This window comes from Notothenia rossii (assembly GCF_949606895.1).
Source record: "Notothenia rossii genome assembly, chromosome: 10".
Lineage (NCBI taxonomy): Eukaryota > Metazoa > Chordata > Actinopteri > Perciformes > Nototheniidae > Notothenia > Notothenia rossii.
Genome location: NC_136908.1, coordinates 50181247 through 50202173, shown reverse-complemented (window position 1 = coordinate 50202173; position 20927 = coordinate 50181247). Strand labels below are relative to the sequence as shown.

Genomic DNA, 20927 nt, shown 5'->3' with positions numbered 1-20927 from the left:
GCCTGATACGTCACTCATATGGAGGAGAGGACCAGGCGCGTGTAGAGCAGAGTGGAGAAGTGCGATCACAGAGCCTGCCGAGGCTATAAATGACTTTGATTTGTTGTTTAAATAGGGGGCCTACAAAAACTATCAGCCCCAGGGCCTGATGGCAGGTTAAGGCGGGCTTGGTCACAGCGGGTGGAGCTGCAGGACTTCTGCTTCACACACGTTGCATACCGCTATTGTATTGTCCTTTTCGGACACCTTAAAATACTGCCAGACTAGTGAAGCCATTTTGGCGTCCTTGTTTTGCCGCTCACTGAGAAAAGTGTCATGTATTTTTTAGGGCTGTCAAACGATTACAATTTTTAATCAGATTAATCACAGCTTAAAATTAATTATTCATGATTAATCACCATTCAAACTATGTCCAAAATATGCCATTTCTTTATGTATATTGTTGTGAGAATGGAAAAAAGGCGGATATATCAATTTAACATACTGTAGCCTATGTATGTATGTTTATTATAACACTGTTCTGTGTGTGAAAATGAAAGACAGCCCACACACTTATTGATCATCAAACCGTGGGGTCTTATTTCATTACGTGTCGATTTCTATCAACACGGGGGGGGGAACCGCCTTCTGGAAAAGCTTCACAAGTACGCCGGTACGCAAATGCGCTTTGTGACACAAGTGACGGTACGCATTTCAGATTGTTGCATGCCTACCTGCATACCAGTTATGTGCACCTAGTACTACAGCAAAAGTATTCTCCGTCAGGACATGTCAGTTACTTGTCACTTGTGTTGTGTGTCACGTTAAAAGTAGCCGACTAAAAACTAACAAAAAACTTTTTTTCCACATATTTTTTATTTGTCTTCCCTGAAGCTAAATAATGTATTATATAGTTTAAAATTATCATTTGAATAATAATATATCATATAAAATATATCTCAGGCACAATGAAATGAAATAAAAATATTATATAAAAAAATAAAATGTGCACGCCTGCCTGCCGCTAGGGGGTGCTGCAGCACCCTCAGCACCCCCTTTCCTGCGCCCCTGCACAGAGTTGTATGAAACTGCGGCCTTCATGAAAACGTTCAACTCTGGAGTCAAATTAATGTTGCATGGAGCCACTGGCTCCTTGCTGTGAAGCTATGGCAATGTTGGAAAGACAGCTATACTAGATTCATTAGATACAGAAAAGGAGCAGAAACCAATCTAAATATGAACACACTACATTCACTTTTTCTGTCACTCACAGGCAGCTAGCAAACGTTTAGCTCACGTTAGCTAACGTAAGCTATCAATGCAGCGGTCAGAAATACACAACCACACACAATTATTGTTTTTCTCGACAACTTACCTTACTATTTTTCAAACTACAATTTAAGGCTTCACGAAACCCAGGCGCCTCTCTGCCAAAGGCCAAACCGAGGAGCAGAGCCCATGCGGAAGTGCCAAACACTGCAGCTAAACGGGAGCAATCTCCAGACCCCACTGTTAAAAGCACAACTTTACAGCTGAAATAAACATGTTAAATGCCTTGTACACAAAACGTGTTTGGTATCTTTAGCTCATATCCTCACTCATCACAACTGAATTGTTTTATAACCCACCCGATACATTATAATAACGTTTAGGGTTACGTGTAATTGAGGGCGTGGCCACGGTGACAGACACTGCGTCACTGTTGGCTAGCACCAGCTAACACTGTGCTAACGGGCTCAGTTGGAACGCAACTTGACCTCTCGGCTGTGTTTGTTGCGGTGCTCTCTGGACTTATAATTTGGCTTGCTGTCTCGTTAAAAACAGCGTCCTACAAGGGTTTGCTTCGGTAAGTTAATATTCTAGTACTTTGTTTATATATTTGCATATATAGTTAGCGGTTTATTTAGACTGCTAACGTAAATGAATTTTTAGCCTTGGGTTCGCATTCGAGCACACCTAAGTGAAAACGTAATAGCAACATCTTTAAACCATGTTATAAACTGTTTACAGCCTATTATTAAAACCAATTTATAATACTTTTTTTAATAAAGCCCGTCTGTGTGAGTTTGGCAAAAACAAGTCTTCTACATTCAGTGTTTCTCCTAGGATGGAGTCATAGCAGCGGTGCTAAGGCATGTGGGCCCAGCATAATGTGAGCGCGGAGCGCGTGGAATATTTTTGTGCGTGCGAAGTGTGCCCCGCCAATTGTTTTTCTATGTGTCAGCACAAGAAAGGCTATTGAGGAGTACCAGTGCCGGTTATAGACAATTTGCTGCCCTAGGTGAGATTTTAGGCGACATTTTATATGTAAAGAATAAATGAAAAATCTCTACAAAAGACAAATACACTGCAAAAACAGAAACTTATTGACATAGGTAATAGACGTCAAAATGGCTTCAAATGTATTCAGTATTGTATGATCATGTTTGAATTGTGGGGTGGACGTCACATCCTCTAGGGGGGTCCGGGGAAATGTCTCAAGATTTATCAAAAATACACCTTTATTGAACATACAGTAACAAAAATACTACAAATCCACATAACAAACAATCAAAAATGAAAAAGGGTCACCACTTATTATTATTTTAAGAAAAAAGAAAAAAAGTTTTTTTTTTTTATTGTTACCTGGCTGGCTCTGCCTAGCAGTGGCGCTCATATTTCAGCAGCGGCGCTGCGCCGCCACTATTTGTATATATGGGAAACACTGAAATTAGTTAATTTCTTATTAAGTTGATTAAGCGTGTCAACAAAACAGACCAGGTAACTTCAATGTTATTTTAAGAAAAGTGGGGAGTTTATATGCACTTAACCTCACAATTAACTTAATTAAGTGTCATAATTAAACATTGTCTGTGGTTAAATACTAGCATGATGTGCCTTTCCTGTTATGTCTTACCTTCACGTTAACAGTGGACATTGTCAGTGTCATACTATGGAAACAAGGAATATTGAGAGTAATTGATATGAAAATCAAATATATGAGTTGTAAGTGTCTACATATGAGTTGTAAGTGTCTATTTTCATCACGACTACAATGTCACATCTAGGTATGTTTTTTAAAAACATACTTATAAGTTTAGATAGTGTATGTTTCATTGTGGATAACTGATTTCATTTAAAATTAAGCTCATCCATTGCATTAATTTGTACGTTAGCCTAATTTACATATTTGTTTGAGTTTTTCTAGGTGTTCTAGACAGGCTGCACCAGTGGATGCTCAACATCTGAAGACAGAACTGGACTACAGCAACACTCTTCTTCTGTGCAGTGAACTCCAAAGCCATCACTTCAGAGTGGAATCAAAGGTACAAATACTTGTTTTCATACCTTTCAAAGGACCAAGAAACTTATTGGTTTAAATTTGGTGAAAAAAACACCCATGGTAAGAACAATTACTTGCTACCATGACACATAGCTTGGCTTGTCAACTAAAAGTACATTGTTTACTCCACTCTGCAATAACTTTTACATCATTAAATCCAGTAAGTAGTAGTACATATTGTTTATAACCAAGTACATGTAATTAATGTATGTTAATTGGAACCGCGGCGCTGAGTGTGCAAAGCCACCTCATCTGCCCTTTATATTGTGTGGCGGCGCTACAGTGATGTTCAGGATATGTATTTTGGCTGTAAGTTTATGGTTCTCTTTTATAAAACTGCGAGCATACTCTAATTAAAGGCATATAATAAAGATTAATTTAATTAAATACCATAAAATATAAGGGAATATGAAGTTTATTAAAGAAGTGTGTTTATTGATTTACAGCTCTTTTTAATGTGGTAATGTGGCGTTTCTCCTTACTTTAGTTTGAATCTTTACAGTATATGATTCCTCCTCACCAAGTTGTTACACTTCAAATCCTGTTTATCATCCGTTTATGACCTTCACCTTGTTTTACTACTTCATGTGCTCTTTGTACTCAGTAGGATCTGTGTTTAAAGACTGCTTATTGATCATGGCACTGTCAATCAATGTGAACAACTGTCGAGAGAATTTCACTTACTGTTGAAAAACCTGAAACTCCACCTTATTAAACAGAAGGATGAAAAAATCTTTATAGTAACTCTACCATGGATTTCTGTAAAAAGTATCCTACTGCTGTCCAAGCTGGGGAGGATTGAAAGATGTATGAAGTTTCATTCTTGACTTAAAGAGCCTGTGACAGCCTCCCAACAACTGTTGTGCAATGAAATATTGGGCTACTAGTCATCTCGAACCGTCAGTTTAAAAAAGAAGGTGCGATACCATTCCGATAAATATCAATAATTTCGAACATCGCGGGAAAATTCCTTCGACTCATTTTGAAGTTTTGGGGGAAGCCGGAAGTGACGTCAATGCGGGAACGCTTCACTGTGTGGCGAGAGAGCCAAACACGGACAAAGTGTGTTGTCATGCGTAGAAATTGTGAATTACTGAGTTTAGGCATGTTATTAACGTTTTAAATGAAGTTGACTACAGTATATTCATATTTGTCAGTGCTTTCATGTCAATTTGGCGAACATAAACATAAATGATCGTGGTGAAGATGATGATTAAATTAGGATTAAAAATCGGTAGTGAGAGCAGCTGAATTTCCTCCCGTAGGATGTGATATAAAAACAAATCAATTATTTTTGTAGTTGTAAACTCAAGTGGATGAAACTACATTTATTAGTGCTTTCATGTCAATTCGGCAAACATATGATATATTAAATGATCGTGAGGATGATGATTTAAAAATCGTTTGTTTGAGCCGGTCTGCATTTCCTGATGAGAAAACAAACAGATGCTTTTTGTAGTTGTAGTACACCAACATGGATTAACCGTGTGTTTTTTTTACCACAATGTTGGGGAAATTAATGGATAAAATGCACAGATTATTATTATTATTATTCCCACTCCGATCGGGACACTAGGACCACCGTTTCCCCGCAGCGAGGCTCCCCCCGTTGACAGTTTACGTGGGCTGGGCTGGGTGCAGTGGCGGACTGGCCATCGGGACGAATCCCGATGGGCCGGCACCGAAGTGGGCCGGTCGGATAAGTCACTAGCACATCCCCCACTCCCCCCGTTGACAATTTACTAGCGGTACCGAAGTGGGCCGGTCGAGAGTCCCGGGATGATTTTTAGTCCCAGTCCACCACTGGCTACATGACCGTATGATCGCCCACATTGACGCACCTAATTCCTAAACTTCTAACAGATACAACATAAACCGATCCTTCAGCCTCATATGAGCTCTCAGACACCTTCAAAATTAAACGGTCAATGCTGTCTGAGCTTGCTACTGTGTGAGCCATCGTGCGTTTACATGCAGATGCTGGGATCCTGAACGGTGCAGCTGGAGCGCTGTGCCCGCAATGACGTCACACATAATTTGGCGGGACTTGAAGAATCCCCGAGAGGATCCAGAACATGGTCAACATTGAAGGGCAGATTAATGGTTATCAAAGTACAAAAATCCAAAATCAGTTCAGTAACGGTTTTCAAGGGGACAATATTTACTCAAATTGATGGGTTTGGATGATGGGGGAAACTCGTGTCACAGGCTCTTTAAAAAAGAAAGAAAGAGGTGTGGATGGTCCTGGAACAAAAATGAAAAAATGATTTTGCTTTTGAGTTTAGGGTGAACATTTAAAATATGTATTAAACAAACAAAGTGATCAAATAAACTCCCAACATACTTTCAAATGTAAATATAAAATCAGTCATCTACAGTCAATTATCGATGTTTACCTGGGTTCCAACGAACCATTGTAGTGGTGAGTTCAGAATCAAAAAATCTAGTCTGTGTGTTATCTGGTAAATTAGCTGGAGTCGTCTTAATCGGGTTTGGCAAGTTTCTGACCAGCTGTACCCACAATCCTCTCAGGACCACTAAAGCAATAGACCAAGCAGAAGGGAAAGCCGGCAGCAGAAGGAATATGATACGCTCAAATCAATAGAGACGATGGGAAAGGCGATTCACCTGCAATCCAGGGAAATGGGCCAAACAACCGTCACAACATTTTGATTTGCATGATCATTAATAGCTCTCACAAAACGGCACCCAAACACACTTGTTTGTGTCATGAGTATTCATTTGAAGAGTTAGATGTTGTTCCGTTCCAGTCTGGTATGTTAATTTTCCTTGTACTCTTGTTCAGAGTTATGCAGAATAACGAGTGGCTGTTCTGCGTTCATTCATTCATTTTTGAAGTATTTTCCACTAGAGTCTGGTCACCTGTTTGCTGCTTTCTATGTTTTGCTGAGTTATTAGTCTTCGTATTTGACGGTGTCATTAGCAAATCCACCGCTTCAGCATTATTCAACCCACTAGTGGACACACCCGGGACGGAAATTCACTGTAGTTCTTGTTTGATTGATGTGGCAATGACTTGCTAGTGCTTTACTCTTTCATGCATTTTAATTAAGAGGGTATGTGTTTTAGGATGGTTTTTATTTTGTATTTCTGCCTTTGAGTGGTTAGAGAATATTTTATGTAAGTCTAATCCCTTTCGCTCCACCTTGCATGCTCTGATAGAGGTGTATTGTGTTAATATTGAACATTTTGGCTAGGACTAGGAGCCCTGCACCCATTTTTCACTTAGGCTGTGCCAGGTGAATCTAATTAACACCCACCTTTCACTTAGGCTGCGCCAGGTGAATCAAATTAAGTCACTTGTACCTAATGGGAGACTTAATCTGTATGCAGGGAAGAGAATATGGTCGATTGTATTTATAAATGGACATCTTTTCCGGTTGACATTTCTCAACAATTCTGTGTAGCAACATGTGAGAGCATTTGCATTCTGGATCTACGAAGTTGTGCACTTATTTTTGGTCAGTGAAGCGGATATTCATCTTCAATCCATTGAGCTAACTAGTATTTCAGAACAAATTAACGCTTCAAGCTCACATTTTCTCCCCATATTTCATAACAAGAGGAAATAAGAAGAAAAGAAGCTTATCATGCCTGGGGTTAATTGCCCGCAAACCAGGATCTCCTTTTGAATGTTTCCACGTCTCTAAATGAGTTAATTAGCAATTCTTTGCAATTCTTTTATAGTGTCGTAATTGAGGGTAATTAAGTGAAGTGATGGCATTAGTGGATTGGTGGACAAAGCATCAAAACCACTGCTAGGGGTCTAGCATACATGAATATGTCATTAATGGTGACACTTAAGAATAAACCCCACGACCTCTTATTGTGATAAAGCTTTAGATGAGCAATGTGTTCATTTGCCTGAAACGTTTTTTGTTATTTAGATAAGTGGGATAATTGGAATCGAGATGAATGCCGTATTAGAGTGCAGATGTGCTATGGAGCTTTGTGGAAGACCAGCAGGGTTTTGCCCTCTGTGTCACGCCTCAGGCACCCACACCTCTCCCTGGTGAACAACCTTAAATCAGGGAGCAGTTCTACAATTACGTGTCAAAAGACTAAACTGAAAGGATCCATTCACGCTGGCATGTACACATTTAGCTGTGAAAGGGTCAATGCCCTTAAAACGTCTTGTGTACCTCTTATGCTATTGAGCCATAAACATGGTTTTGCTTTAACACACACAAGACTACTCACTGCATATTGTGCATACTGAATGTCTTAAAACTTTCATTAGAAGTAACTTGAAACTGTGAGGAAGGCAGAGCATTGAAGTGTCCATGTGTGTATTGGACTGTTGCTAATTATGTGAAAAAAGTCAAAGGTGAGAAGCAAATTTGCGACATCTCTTCCAATGTGTGATTTTGGTATTGTTAGTTAAACTTGAGATATCCAGGGTGTGGGATTTCTTTTTTTGTATCCAAATTGCTCACAGCACATTGCTTCTGGAATGAAGCATTGCTTTCCTCGCAAGAAAAGTCACAGCATCAGTCATGTTAGCAAGTGCCCAAAAGCACCATATGTTCACGTTCAAATTACAGAGCCGGTTTGCTTTTCTGTCAAGGACAAATCACAATGATTACAGTGGGAGGTGATTGAATGGGTCAACAAATGCTATCCGCCTCCTGTTAATACTAAGGGTTAATGTTGGGTTTTATTTTACCCATGACCACAACTCTCCCCTGACCTTAAGTCGTTAAGGTATAACGACCTATACCCTTCACCACGATATTTCCCTTAACTGATGCTGTGATCAGTTAAATTGTTACATTAGTGAATTAGAACAACTTTAAAAGACGGAGGCCATTATTTTTGACCTGCCTTAAGAGGGGGGTCAAATTACAGAATCAGTCATTTAAGGAGTTGTTCCAAAATGATATATGCTCACGTTCAACTGACAAGGCCCTCTGGCAGCCATTAAAACTACATCTGGAGCAAAGCAGGAAATCAGGTTATCGTAGAGCCGCACAGACAGAATTCAACTTTAAACTCCACTCCACGCTTCTATTTCCCACCAAATGTTAACGTTTTTTTCCTACCCCTAAGCTTTAACACTAGCAGATTTCTTCAGAGACCAGATTTTACTTTCAGAAAAACAGCAAATATTGGCATTATTCATCAAAGTATACCGTACTTTTATTTGTAGCCTGTCAGTTTATAAGCCTGCCTCATATGAATGGATTTGGTCATCTCTGCCTGGAAGATGTCCAACCTGCACCTTACTATTACCAAAAAGAAAAGAAGAGAAAACAGTACTTGCCTTGGCTACACAGGCTGTTGTTTTGGCTTTGCTCCGGGTCTGTCTCGTTGAAGATACTCAACTCCTCCTTAAATGGTGCTTCCACCTGTGACCGCACAAAGGGAATGTAAGAGGACATTGCTTTTGTTTTTGTGCAGAGGTTATTGTGGACTGTAAATACCTCCCCAACAGCAAAAGCTCTACGCTGCAATGACTCAGAGACTGTTGTTTTGATATAAAAAGCCACCATAAGAGGCAATTTGGCCTTTTGTACCGTGAGCTGAGACACAAATGCTCAGATTACATGTTAAAAACTGTCCTATTCTGACAGGTGTTGTGCCCATAATAGAAATTCTGCCTTTGCAAGCAGACAGGGGATACTTAAAAGTTAAATCTCTTTTGTTTCTTTTCAGAGTTTTTTTCAGTCTTCTTTTAACATTTAAATTGTCTCCCACTTAGATAAGGCTGTGCTATTTCATACAGAGACAACTGGAAATTACAACTACAACCAAGACGTGTAATTCGCAGAAACAGCCAGGCCCACTGGGAGCAGTGTGTGTGCTGGTGAGAAGAAACATTGTCTAATTATCAGTTAGAGATGATTAGAGCAAAAGCAAATGCTCTGTGACAATACTGCAAAGTCCTTAGAATGGAAAATTCCTTTAAAACTTTATGAGTTGGTTTTCATGCAAACTGTGTGCAAGCAGCAGCTGTTTAGGAAAGAAAAGTTTCTATCACTGAATTATTAACTTAGTAGACTCATAGCACATTTTCTAGAAAAATAATATTTATAATATAACACTTGCATTTGCTCCTGGTGTGTCATCAAGTTACAAAGCTCAAATTCAGAGGGATTTCATGGAAATTGACAGACGGTGTGAGTCATACAAATTCAAATGTTTTTCTATGGGAGGTTATTCTTCATTTGCCTCCATACACTTCTGTATTCTATTGTTCAGACGAAAAGCTGGAGATTGGAACTACCGAACACATCTTGATACGGTGACTGAAGCAGGTAGGACCCAAATGCAGATAACATTTGATAACACTTTTATTTCAAGGTCTAGAGTAAACTTGGAACAAACAAAACACTCTCCGGTGAACTAAGTCACAAACAAAAGAAGCACCAACACTGAACACAGGAGGAGACAAGACTAAATACACAGAAGGGTAATCAGAGTACAAGAAACAGCTGGGCAGGGGAGGAGAAACACAAGGGCCACAGGTGAACACAATCAGATAACTAGACACCAGGGAACTAATGACAAGAGGAAAAACACAGGGAAAGGACCAGACAATAACCCAGAGGAAAACATGACATGGAAAACAGCAAAAACACCCAAAACTACAACCGTGACATGAACCCAGGAGCGTGACACATCTTCATATGGCCAGTGTGTATTGCTGTGTTTGCAAAAGTACACTTTACTTGGCACATGTTTTCTCAATCAGGTATAAAATCCAATCTGACCCGCAATGTGCTCCATCAGCTGAGTTAACAGTGAGGTGGAGAGTGAGGAGGAGGGAGAAAGTGGGCTACTTTAGTGGTTCAAATTATAAAGGACTGTGGAGTAAACTGCTGCTAGATCAAAGATTCCCAGCCAAGCGTGGCTTCCATTGTCTCTAAATAATAAGAAATTGAAATTGATTATGCCAAGTGGAGCAAGACATTGCAAAGGAAATTGGAAAGTATTACTGTGGCAAAGGAGAGATGTACTTAGCTAACGCTGATTTCAGGCACCGAGTATGTACCCTGTGGAGATGGAGGATTCAGGATGATCCGTTTTGGTTTGGAGAAAGCAATCTAAAGCACCAGAGGTAAGGTCCAGAAAATGTAGATGTTTCATTTCATTTTCTGGAAAAATGTCTGTGTTTCCCTTGGAAAAAAAATACCAATTGAGTTTTGAATCTTTACAAGGAAGTTTGTAGGTCAGAATGCGTTTGTTAAATCCTTTAGTTCACTGGTCTTCAATGCAAAGTAATTATACAGTATGTATTACATTAAGCACTAAAGTTATGATTGTGAAGAGTCTTTGGCTATAGGCCCTGTAGACATGTTTGGGGGTTGGGGTAATGATGCCATAGTTGGGAAGGGCAATTTCTAACTATTTTGATGTTTTAAAGTTTACAAAATAAACAGATTCAGTTTAAATTAAGCCCCTGTGTAATGAATACTGAAAAAACATAGTTCTTCAAATTTCCAACATGGTTGACAATGTGTTGAAATGAAATATATCTCCATAGATCTCTGTGTGTAGGTGTAGATGTGACTATAATGGTTTTCATGTTTGGTTTTCTCCTGCGTATTGAACACTCTTGATTTTATGTCCATGGTGAAGTTCAGCAATATGGACAGTGGCAGTATATTGAATAATGCCTGTTAAGAAGTGCCGATGTCTGGCATTGACTTTAAATCACTTGCTCTGATCAGGTTAATAAGAAACCACCATAGGAAGATTGAGAGATGGGGGCGCCTTTTATTTTACGCTAATTACACTGTCAATTTGAGTAGTAACATTAACTATCGCCAACCAAATCTGAAGGGGAATTATGCAGCGCTATTAATTATGGGTAGATTTAAGTTCTATTGGATTTGGTGATTACTACTGGGAGGGTCTATCAGTTAAGGAGGTCATCTTCTCTCCTGGATCACTACAAAGCATTGTTAATTAGGTGACCACAAAACCCCACAGGATGAGTAGCTCAGAGTACATTCTAGAGCAAAAGTAAATACCCTTCACAGTGAGAGAAAGCGTTAATGTAGCAAACGTGATGCAGTGAGTAACTTATCTATTATTTTTCTCCAAACGTGAGGGGGATTTTAATTTCTTCCTGCTGAGCGTTTGACTCACATGGATTGCTTCTGATTTTTCATTAGTCCGCAGAGAATGGATGCTATTTGTTATGCCTATGAATAAGTGTGCGGAGGATGTGCGAAGAGAAGAAAAAAAGTTGCCCATGATTACAATCTCCCGGAGATATGGAAGGTGCACTGTAGGAGTCCACCGATGCTCTTTCACAGCTCATCAGAAGTCCCTGGAACGGGGAGAGAGCAGAGGCAGGAGTGCGTAGTGCTGACTGGCAAGCAGCCAAAACACTAACTGCAGCATGGGGGAAAAATCTACTTTTATTTTGGCAGACGGTAGAAGCAGTTGGATTACACTGGCAATGATTGTAAACTGGCAAAAGGGCTGTAGTTATGATGAGAATATATAAAATGTATGTATATCAGTCAGAATCTAGAATCGTTTTTATTTCCAAGTAGCTTATGAGGTATTTGCTTTGGTGTAAACGGTTCATACAAACATACATAAAGAAGAATACGTTGTTTAAAGCAAACAATAGTACTATTATTAACAATTATTTTTAAAGACTATTTTTACAAATTTAAAAGCCGTTTTACACGCCTCTCGATCTAGACGCTTTATACTCTACTGACTTCTACAAAATCCGCAAGCCTAATCCACATCTCCAGATCCAAACCTCTATTGTAATTTACGTTGTGACACTTTAGGTGTTACTTTTGTCAGACTTGCTGGAAAGAAAATGATGCAATTTACGAGAGGCAGTTTTGATGGGTTTTCTGAGGCGTAAATAAGAGAAAGACGTTTTTATTGTTTCTTGAATGAATTGTGTGTGTCCCCAGGATGTCAAACACTCCTGGCGATTATAACTCATCATCCTATAAACTGGGGAGATGTAAGAATAGAAAGACATAACAGAAGTTTGTGTGTCTGGTGATGGTTGCTCAAGACCCATTTGGCTCCCCACAGTGGATCTGGTGTGAGTAATCTCACTTTGATAATCCATGTCCCTTGAAGTAGACAGTGCAGATGGAAAACATACCTGCCGCCTTCACAAAGCTCTGAAGGGAGGGAGTTAATGACCTGAAAAAATACGTCATAGGCAAGCTGTCTTTTTAGTGCTGGCGTTATTTCCAACTGAAGTCTGTGAATATTCTCTGTCGTCCAGGTGATATACTGTAGAAGAGTCAAAAGCCAAGTATTCTTCTTTCTGAGGAAACTTTGAAGAAATAATTTGGATGAGATTCAACACGTCTTTAAGGTTCTAAAGCAAGTCCAGTGTGATTTTGTAAATCTTAAGGTCAAAAGATGCATACTCAGTTAGGGCTGTGCGATTATGGCAAAAATCATAATCACGATTATTTGGGTCAATAATTGATATCACAATTATTTTGACGATTATTCATTGGCCATTTATTGAACTTTAAAACAAATAATATTTGACCAATAAACAAGATCAACAAATATGTTGGAGCGCACTTCCAAAACCATACTAAACATATATTAATATGATAAATAAAAATAAATTAGACCAAAATAAATTAAATCAAATATGTTGCAGTGCACTGTCACAACCTACTGAAAACTCCTTAACATATAGCCACCATTTTGGTAAAACATATTCAACATACTCCACTCAGTTGAAGGCTGGCCAGCCGTCATGGTCCAGAAGTAACAGGAAATAAATGTTGAACTACAATTTAAGACCAAATAAAAATGTTTTGGCCACTATGGAAAATGCTGGTAGGGCTGCTCATGTCATCTCTTAAAGATTTTTTGCAAGAAACACCAGCCTGTTTACATGGTCTGGTTTCAGAGATGAGCGCAGGCAGGTGACAATATTGCCACCTGTACTGAAGACCCTCTCTGAAGAGGAACTTGTGGCAGTGCTGCAACACATATGACACAGGAAAAAAAGAAAAGACTCTGAACCCTTTCTTTGCCATTACAGTATATAAAAATAGTGTTGCTACAAAATATAAATTAGGCTTACTAATAAGACAACTCAGATCTGAAGCTACACAGGAATCTGCTGCCAAAGTGCAATAAAAACGACAAGATTAATAGAATCAAACCCTTTTTTTTGTTGCATTTTATTAGCGTATAAAAACAAATGCCTTTTAAAATAGGATGCAAGCAATACTAGTTTCTTAACCTGAATTGACAATAGACTATAATCAATTTAAGTTTGCATTTTTATACCATTTTGTACAATAATTATAATGAATAAGTTCAAACAAACTAAAACTTACAGCTGATTAATAACGGTATCTAACTTGAGTTCTCATTCATAACACTTCGTTCAATGTCTCATTATGGGATGCGCCTCAACGCGTATGCAAACAGAAGCATCAATCTCATTACGCCTGACTTATTTACCTGATTGGCTGGTGATCTTGACGTCTACGTCAGGGAATCCACCCACCCTATAAGTAGCTTGCGCTACGACGCAGCGTAATTCAAACACCTCTTCTCGCTTCAGAGCACATCTCAAATTATCAGTAGCCGGGCTAGCTTAACGGTCCACAGACTGAACCCAAAGCTAACATTCGGTCGACGGGGCGCTTCCCGGTTACTTTTTTGCTTTGCAAGAAGACTGAACAATATTAATGCACCAGTTAATATTGTAATCTGCCTCCCCATTTCTTTCTTTCGAAATTACGGTAAGGTTTGATTTTTTCTTGAAAACTAGTAACATACCTGTTGCTAGCTTTTCTTCCCTCCAAACCGACACCACCGTAGCGAGGACGTTCTCTTTTCTCTCTCACACCAGAGGAGACGGAGATAAAAACAAAAGGTATTAACACACCAGTTAATATTCTTTAAAGAATAAAATCTACATTGTCGCTTTTTCCTTTCGGATTAACGACAAGGTTGGATTTTTTCTCAGTAACGTACCTGTTACTAGCGTGTCCACTCCACGCCGACACCCCGGCGAACAAAGATGGACCCTTCTCTCCCTCACACCAGAGGAGTCAGGGACTCGGAGGCTCGGCTATGTGGCTGCGGGTTTAAGATCTCAGGCACAGACTCACACCAGGTCTGCTCGTCCTGCCTCGGGCTGGAACACGCCCAGGAGGCTATCGATAAACCTGGCTCGTGCGGGCATTGTGCCCGCTTCACCATTAAGAGCCTCTGCCGACGGCTAGCACGCCAAGCTAACTTGTCGGGACAGGACCCCCTCATGTCCACTGATTCGCCGGGCGGCAATCAAGACATGGTGGCGTCCGCCGCAGAGATTGAGCCCCGCGCTGTGTCAGGCTGGGGCTCAATAACAGCGGCAGCCGCTGAACCGGAGCCCCGCGCCGTGTCAAGCTGGGGTCCGGTGGCGGCAAGAGCCGCAAGAGCGGAGCCCCGTGCTTTGTCAAGCTGGGGCTCCCAACTGGACCTCACCATGGTTCCACCCGCGGAGGATGTCCTGGAGTTGGACTATATGGAGGAAGAAGAGGATGCCTCTGAGTTCTTCCTGTCCGACTCGGATGAGCACGAGGATGACATCTTCGTTTCATCGGCTCAGGCTGCAAAGCCGGGAGCGATGTCCGCTCTCCCGGGCGAAAGCACACCAGCTTCGCCCTGCCTAAGTATGGACTTGCAGGCCGTGTGTCAACGCGCTGCGCTACATCCCATGGCCTGAAGTGGCCAAGGAGACCTCCAGATCTCGCTACGAGGGGAAGCAATTGCCCCAAGCAGCGAGGACGAAGAGGCAGCTCCTTCCAGTCTTTCCGGAGATGCTGGACGAGGTGTCGGTCTCGTGGAGAGACCGCCCTTTCAGCAACAAGGCCCCAATCCAGGGTGCCTCCTCCCTGGACTGTGACGGCATGGAACCGCTGGTGGCAGCCCACCTCCAACCGAGGCTGGCTTCGACACCGAGCAGGAACCCCACGCTACCGGCAAAGGTAGACCGTTTTCAGTCAGCGATGACCGAACGGGCCTATAAAGCCGCAGCTTTGTCCGCCAGGGCACTCAACGTCTCCTCGCTGCTGACCGCCTACCAGGTGGAGCTCTGCAAAGACTTGTCGAGCAAACCTGAGCCTGCCGTGTGGGACGAGATCGCAGCGATCACAGACATTTGCCTCCGTGTGCAGTGCTGTGCAGTCCAAGCCACGGGCAAAGCACTGGGAATTATGGTGGTACAGGAGAGAGCCAGGTTCAACCTGACGAACCTTCCAGACCGGGAAAAAGAGGATGTTTTGGAAATGCCTATTGTTCCCGAGGGCATATTTGGCTCCGCTCTAGCTTCGATGCAGCTGAGATGCGAATCAAAAAAGAAGGAAGACGAGGCTCTCCAGCTCTGTCCCCCCCGAAGGGTCCAGCCGCCACCTTCAACGGTCCCGCGGCAGGCCTTCACTCAAGCTGCCTCACGTTCTTTCCAGTTCAAGATACCGAAGCAGCAGAGACCACAGCCCGTCCTGGGTCCCCAGCCCAGACACGAGGCGAGGATGAGCTGGCCAAGAAGATCTCCGGTTCCGGTAGCTGCCGCTCAGGCACAGCCGACCCAGGTTTTCAGCCACCAGGCGAGGAAGAAGAAGCGGGCAGCCTGACAGCCTCCTCTCCTCGACGAGAGAGCTGGAAGTTCCCTGTTCCCCAGCTCCAGAACACGTTCCAGTGTTAGATGCTCATGTGTTTTCGGGGTGCCACCATGCCCCCATCTTCCCGCCGCCTCGAGTGATGCCAGAACGTCATCCTCAAGTTCGCGCCATAAGGGAAATGGACTTAACATCAAAGACAGCAAGTTCCGCTGCCTGTTTAAGTCACACAAACACATGTACATGTCATCATTATTGTTTCCTAATAAATCATTTTTTCCACTGTCGTTTCCAGGCTTGAAGCCAAGGGCGCAGTCAATAAAAATTAAAAGAAAAACAATAAACAGTCTGCCGTCTACCCCTCTTTTGAGAGCGGCTACGGCCTCTCTCAAAAGGCGGACATTAGACGAGATTGTGAAGGCACCACCGCTACGCGCATGCGCAGTGTCGGCCGGGGTTGTCAACCTGGGGTACCAACGTGTTCAGACACTAGAGGGCCCCATAACACAACAAATAGAGACTCAGAGGGAAAGAGACGTGACATCTCCGCTCGCTTTAAGAAGCGAAAAGTGGAAGATGCTCACAGATTCTGCTTGGGTTTTCAAGACAGTAACACGGGGCGACAGGCTCCAATTCGCTGTCACCCCCTCTCGCTTCACGGGCATTCTGTATTCACAAGACCGGGGAGAGTAGGCCCATATTCTGGAGCAAGAGATTTTCTCGTTATTAGAAAAGAAGGCTATATCGATAATACCCACCGAACAGAGTCAGAGCGGCTTTTATTCCAAGTATTTCCTCGTTCCCAAACGGGGAGGGAACGGAATTCGGCCAATACTAGATTTGAGATATCTCAAAAGATACAAATTCTGAATGCTCACTCACACATCTCTGTTGCATCTCGTGCGTCAAAACGACTGGTTCACATCAGTCGACCTGAAAGATGCGTATTTCCACATCCCAGTATATGACCCCCAACGGAAATATCTGAGGTTCGCCTTTCAGGGTGTCTGTTACGAGTACAGAGTCCTTCCCTTCAGTCGGTCTCTCAGCCCACGAGTGTTTGTACGGTGTACGGAAGCCGCGATAGCCCCGTTAAGACAACAGGGTATTCGCTGAGCAACTTATCTGGACGACTGGCTGCTTCTCGCACAGTCGGAGCAAGAGGTTATTACGCAGACGAATGTCCTCGTAAAACACCTGCTCGATCTGGGTTTCGTAATAAACACAGAAAAGAGCATGTTGTCCCCAGCCCAGACTGTACTCTTCCTGGGCCTACACCTGAATTTGGTGCCCTTTACAGCCCGCCTGTCAGCAGAAAGAGTGAAAGCCTTCAGAGCTTGCCTCGCTCATTTCCGGCTACGCAAATATGTTCTCTTCAGATCATGTCTGCGGTTACTGGGGCTCAACACGGGGCCCAGCACTGCGCGGGCCACACTTGGAGCAGAGACATCTAGCCTGTAAAAACGGACTAAAGTGAGCGGTGAGGAACAAATCCTGCACTGTACTTTGTTTAGCTCCACCTCGGACTCCTGAAAGCCAAAGTACTTCCAAATAGTGGAAATAGTTTTACCCTTCTTTTTAACGAATTGCTGCTCTTGTTCTGACATCTTCGCTTGCGCTGAACACTCACAACACATGTCACTCCCACGTGGCCGAGTGGGCTTTTAGGGAGGGGCAAAAGCGCACCCAGCAAAATAATCGTATTTTGTCAATTATGCTGTTTTCATAATCGTCGCAAGCCATAATCGTAATCGTGATTTAAAATATGATTAATTGCACATCCCTATACTCAGTGTTACTAAGAAGACAAGCAAACCCAATGAAAGTGTGTAACATATACAGTAAGAGGTATACAGTATGCTGTTGACCTAGTCTAGAGAAATAGGCAAACGGCTCAATACCTGAGAAATGTTGACGCTTTCATTGCAATGCACTGCTAGATTGTGATTACAGAATAAGACTTGGACTCGGTAGCCAAGCTAACAACTTTGTAAGCGTTCTATGGTCTTTGTCAAGATAACCTAACTGTTTGACAGATTAACCAAAGCATTGCTCATGATGATGGTGCTAGATGAAAAGTCAGAGGACCACCAAGGTTCAGAAAGACCATGAATTACATCTAAGGCAGTCCATCCATCACTTGTTGGGATTGCATGAATGTCAACCTTGTGTTGGCACAAGAAGAGAAGTAAGTGGATCACCAAAGTCATTAGAATTTATCCTCTGTGAAAAATAAATGTTTGTACTAAATTCACGGCAATCCATCCAATAGCTATTGAGATTTAATCTTGGCCACAGTGGTAGACCCTCTAGCTGACATACTGCCATAGCCATAGGCTAATCAATCAAACAACACCATCAGCAAACAAAATGTCAGGGCAAGTCAGCTAGGGTCAAAGTTCAACGACTTTGAACTAATCTGTAATGCACATTGACTTTTGTCTTTGTGGAAAATATGATTCAACTTGAAAATTAATATTTAAAAGCAATTATAATGAGATGCTTTCTTTGTGGGGCACTTAATAGTCTCTAAGTTATATATGAGCGGTCAAAAGGTTGAAGCCAATGTGAAAGCTCAAGAGAAAGCCGCTACTCTCATAGCAAGTTAATTGGTAGCCCCTCTTGGTGTGTTTCCAGCACTTGTGCTTGCTGACTTTTTCTTAACTGTCATCAATGTATTGCTTTTCTTCGTTTTGCAGGGTCTTTCCCTCACCCTTCTTTATATGATGCCCTTTTCCATTTCTCCGCTTTTCTTTTTCTTGATTCTTTTTTCTTCATGCCCTCCCATTTTCAAGGCTCTTTATATTGGACCCTGCAGTGCAAGTCAGGAAACATTAACAACGGTTGATGTCATAAAAACAGGAACATTGGCTCTTAATGAGCTTGTGTAGTGACGGGAGATGCAGGCCCAGCATATATCAATGTTTAAAATGGTTGTAAACATATACAGTGTTTTCTCGGGGACCGCTGAGAGAGATAACAAGACTCACTGACTTTGTGCTTACTCTGCAAACTGCACAAAGTGAAAAAGTCAATACGAGAGACACTCGCAAGAGATGACACAGATCGATCAAGTGCATACTTTTATTGGCAGTGTAAAAGAGAGGACATTTCTGAAAGGATGCTTACTATAGACACTTCTCTGAGCAAAACAAGTCAATATTATCCCTTCAACACAAGTTATCTGCCATGTACTGTAGGTCATAATACATTATTCATTTAAAAACGGGTAAAAGTGTATGAAGCTGTTCAGGTGCATCGCTATTTCATCTCAATCCATCATCAGCTTTTGTCTTTGTTCTGATTTTTGTACTACAAAATCCTGGCTGAGGTCTCAATGAATAAAGCCTCTGTGCTAAACCAGTGAACCAATTATTTTAATTTGTTTACAGTTTAGCTTGTTCTCTACAGTGAAATACGTGTGAGTGTTTGTTTAGTTGTGCGACTTTGCAGTTTCAACCACCATAGAACTGCCACTAAGTAAGACAAAAAAAGGGCCCATGACTTCTGATTGACACGGCAGATACAGTAATGTTTTTATACAGATAATTACATTTTAACCAGATTCAAACTGATAATTGTGACATGTAGGGGGTCCCAGTGGACGATGCATATTCGCTGAACATCTGCAGTGAATGAAGCATCAGTGCACCTCAGTGTAACAGATCTATTATCAAAATATGCACAAGTTTAAATCATAAATGGTAGATTTATGAAGGTAAGGCAAAATGTTGCTTGATACTTTTTCAGGTGTGTGTTGTTGTGTATTGAAGTGTGGGAGATTGAAACTCTATAAACCTCAGTGAAGTCAGTAATGCAATTTTGATTTGCTGTCAAGAAAGAAGGAAATTAGGGAATCACTTGGATCATTTTGTATATGATATAAGTGTATCTGTCTCTGGCCTCATTAGCTCCCCAGTAGTTTAAAACTACCATTTCAAAAAGGGAAACAGGGACATTGTTCTGTCTGTTTGCATGCTGGGTCTGTTTGCATGCTTTGTGCTGCTCTAGGTTTGTGTGTGGTGTGTGCCTCTATTTGTTTCCTTCATATTTGGTTTAATCAAATTTCAAATGAGCCACTTAACACTTGAAAAAATCTTGAAACTAAAAAAAACTCTCTTTTTGGAAGAAAACAAAACTGGTAAATGGAACTGGGCTACTGCTTGATTTAAAACAATCATTAAACTTCATGTGGAATGGTTTATTTAATGTATTTGCTTGACATACAGCTTTTCAATGTACAGATCGTCCACTCTTTATTTTTGCACTCTTCAGATGACTCATTCTGCAGCTTGGTGATTCTCACAACGTGTGAAATAACTTTTCTTAGAATCATAGGAAGCCTGACTCGGTCAACCTGAGTGTTATTAACATATTAGAGTCTATAGTCTTAAAAAGGAAAACCCTACTCTTAGTTCAATAACTCATATATTTGTGCCTTTTTCAACTTTTGGTAAAGCTTAAATGTTTCTCTTTTCAACTTATTTACTTTATCTCTCACTTGCTTCATCTACAATAAGTCCTGAATAAGAAATGATTATTACTATTTTCCCTATTCCTTGAACAAGACATTGTATTGTAAGATAATCCAACACATTTGTCCCACCCCGGGATTGCTATGTCCGTCATGTGAGAAGGTGAAAGCTCATCTCGCGCCATATTTCTTCATTCATTTCAGATTTCCAATAACCACAATTTTTTCTTACTTTTCACACTCGCCTTTTGTGTTTTTATTTAGTTATCTCTTCTGCCAAGCCTTGAAAAACAAAGAAAAGCAATCACTTTGTGGAGTTAATGCTAAGTCTTGCTTAACAAAAGGAGTCAACAGTCAGTCTCATTTCATTTGAACATGTAGAACTCTCACTTTCTGCTGCACACCCACTCATCATACCTCTCAGGTCTCATTTAACAAGTGAGAAAAGAAAATTGTTGTGATCCGTGGAGGCTGTTAGCTTCTCAACCAAGCCTTTGGCAGTGCTGCACGCACCTCTCTTTCTAGAGCACAGCAATTAAAACATGTCATGTACTCTCAA

The 20927-nt window shown here is 41.4% G+C and overlaps 1 long non-coding RNA gene across 2 annotated transcripts in view; it reads left to right on the top strand.

Moving 5' to 3' along the window:
* The first annotated feature begins 1725 nt into the window (after window positions 1-1725).
* The window catches only part of LOC307023113, a 99737-nt gene continuing 80535 nt past the window's right edge, over window positions 1726-20927 (top strand). For both annotated transcript variants that reach the window (XR_013803605.1, XR_013803606.1), the window contains exons 1-2: window positions 1726-1825; window positions 3167-3284. This is a non-coding gene — a long non-coding RNA (uncharacterized lncRNA). The remainder of the gene's footprint in view (window positions 1826-3166; window positions 3285-20927) is intronic.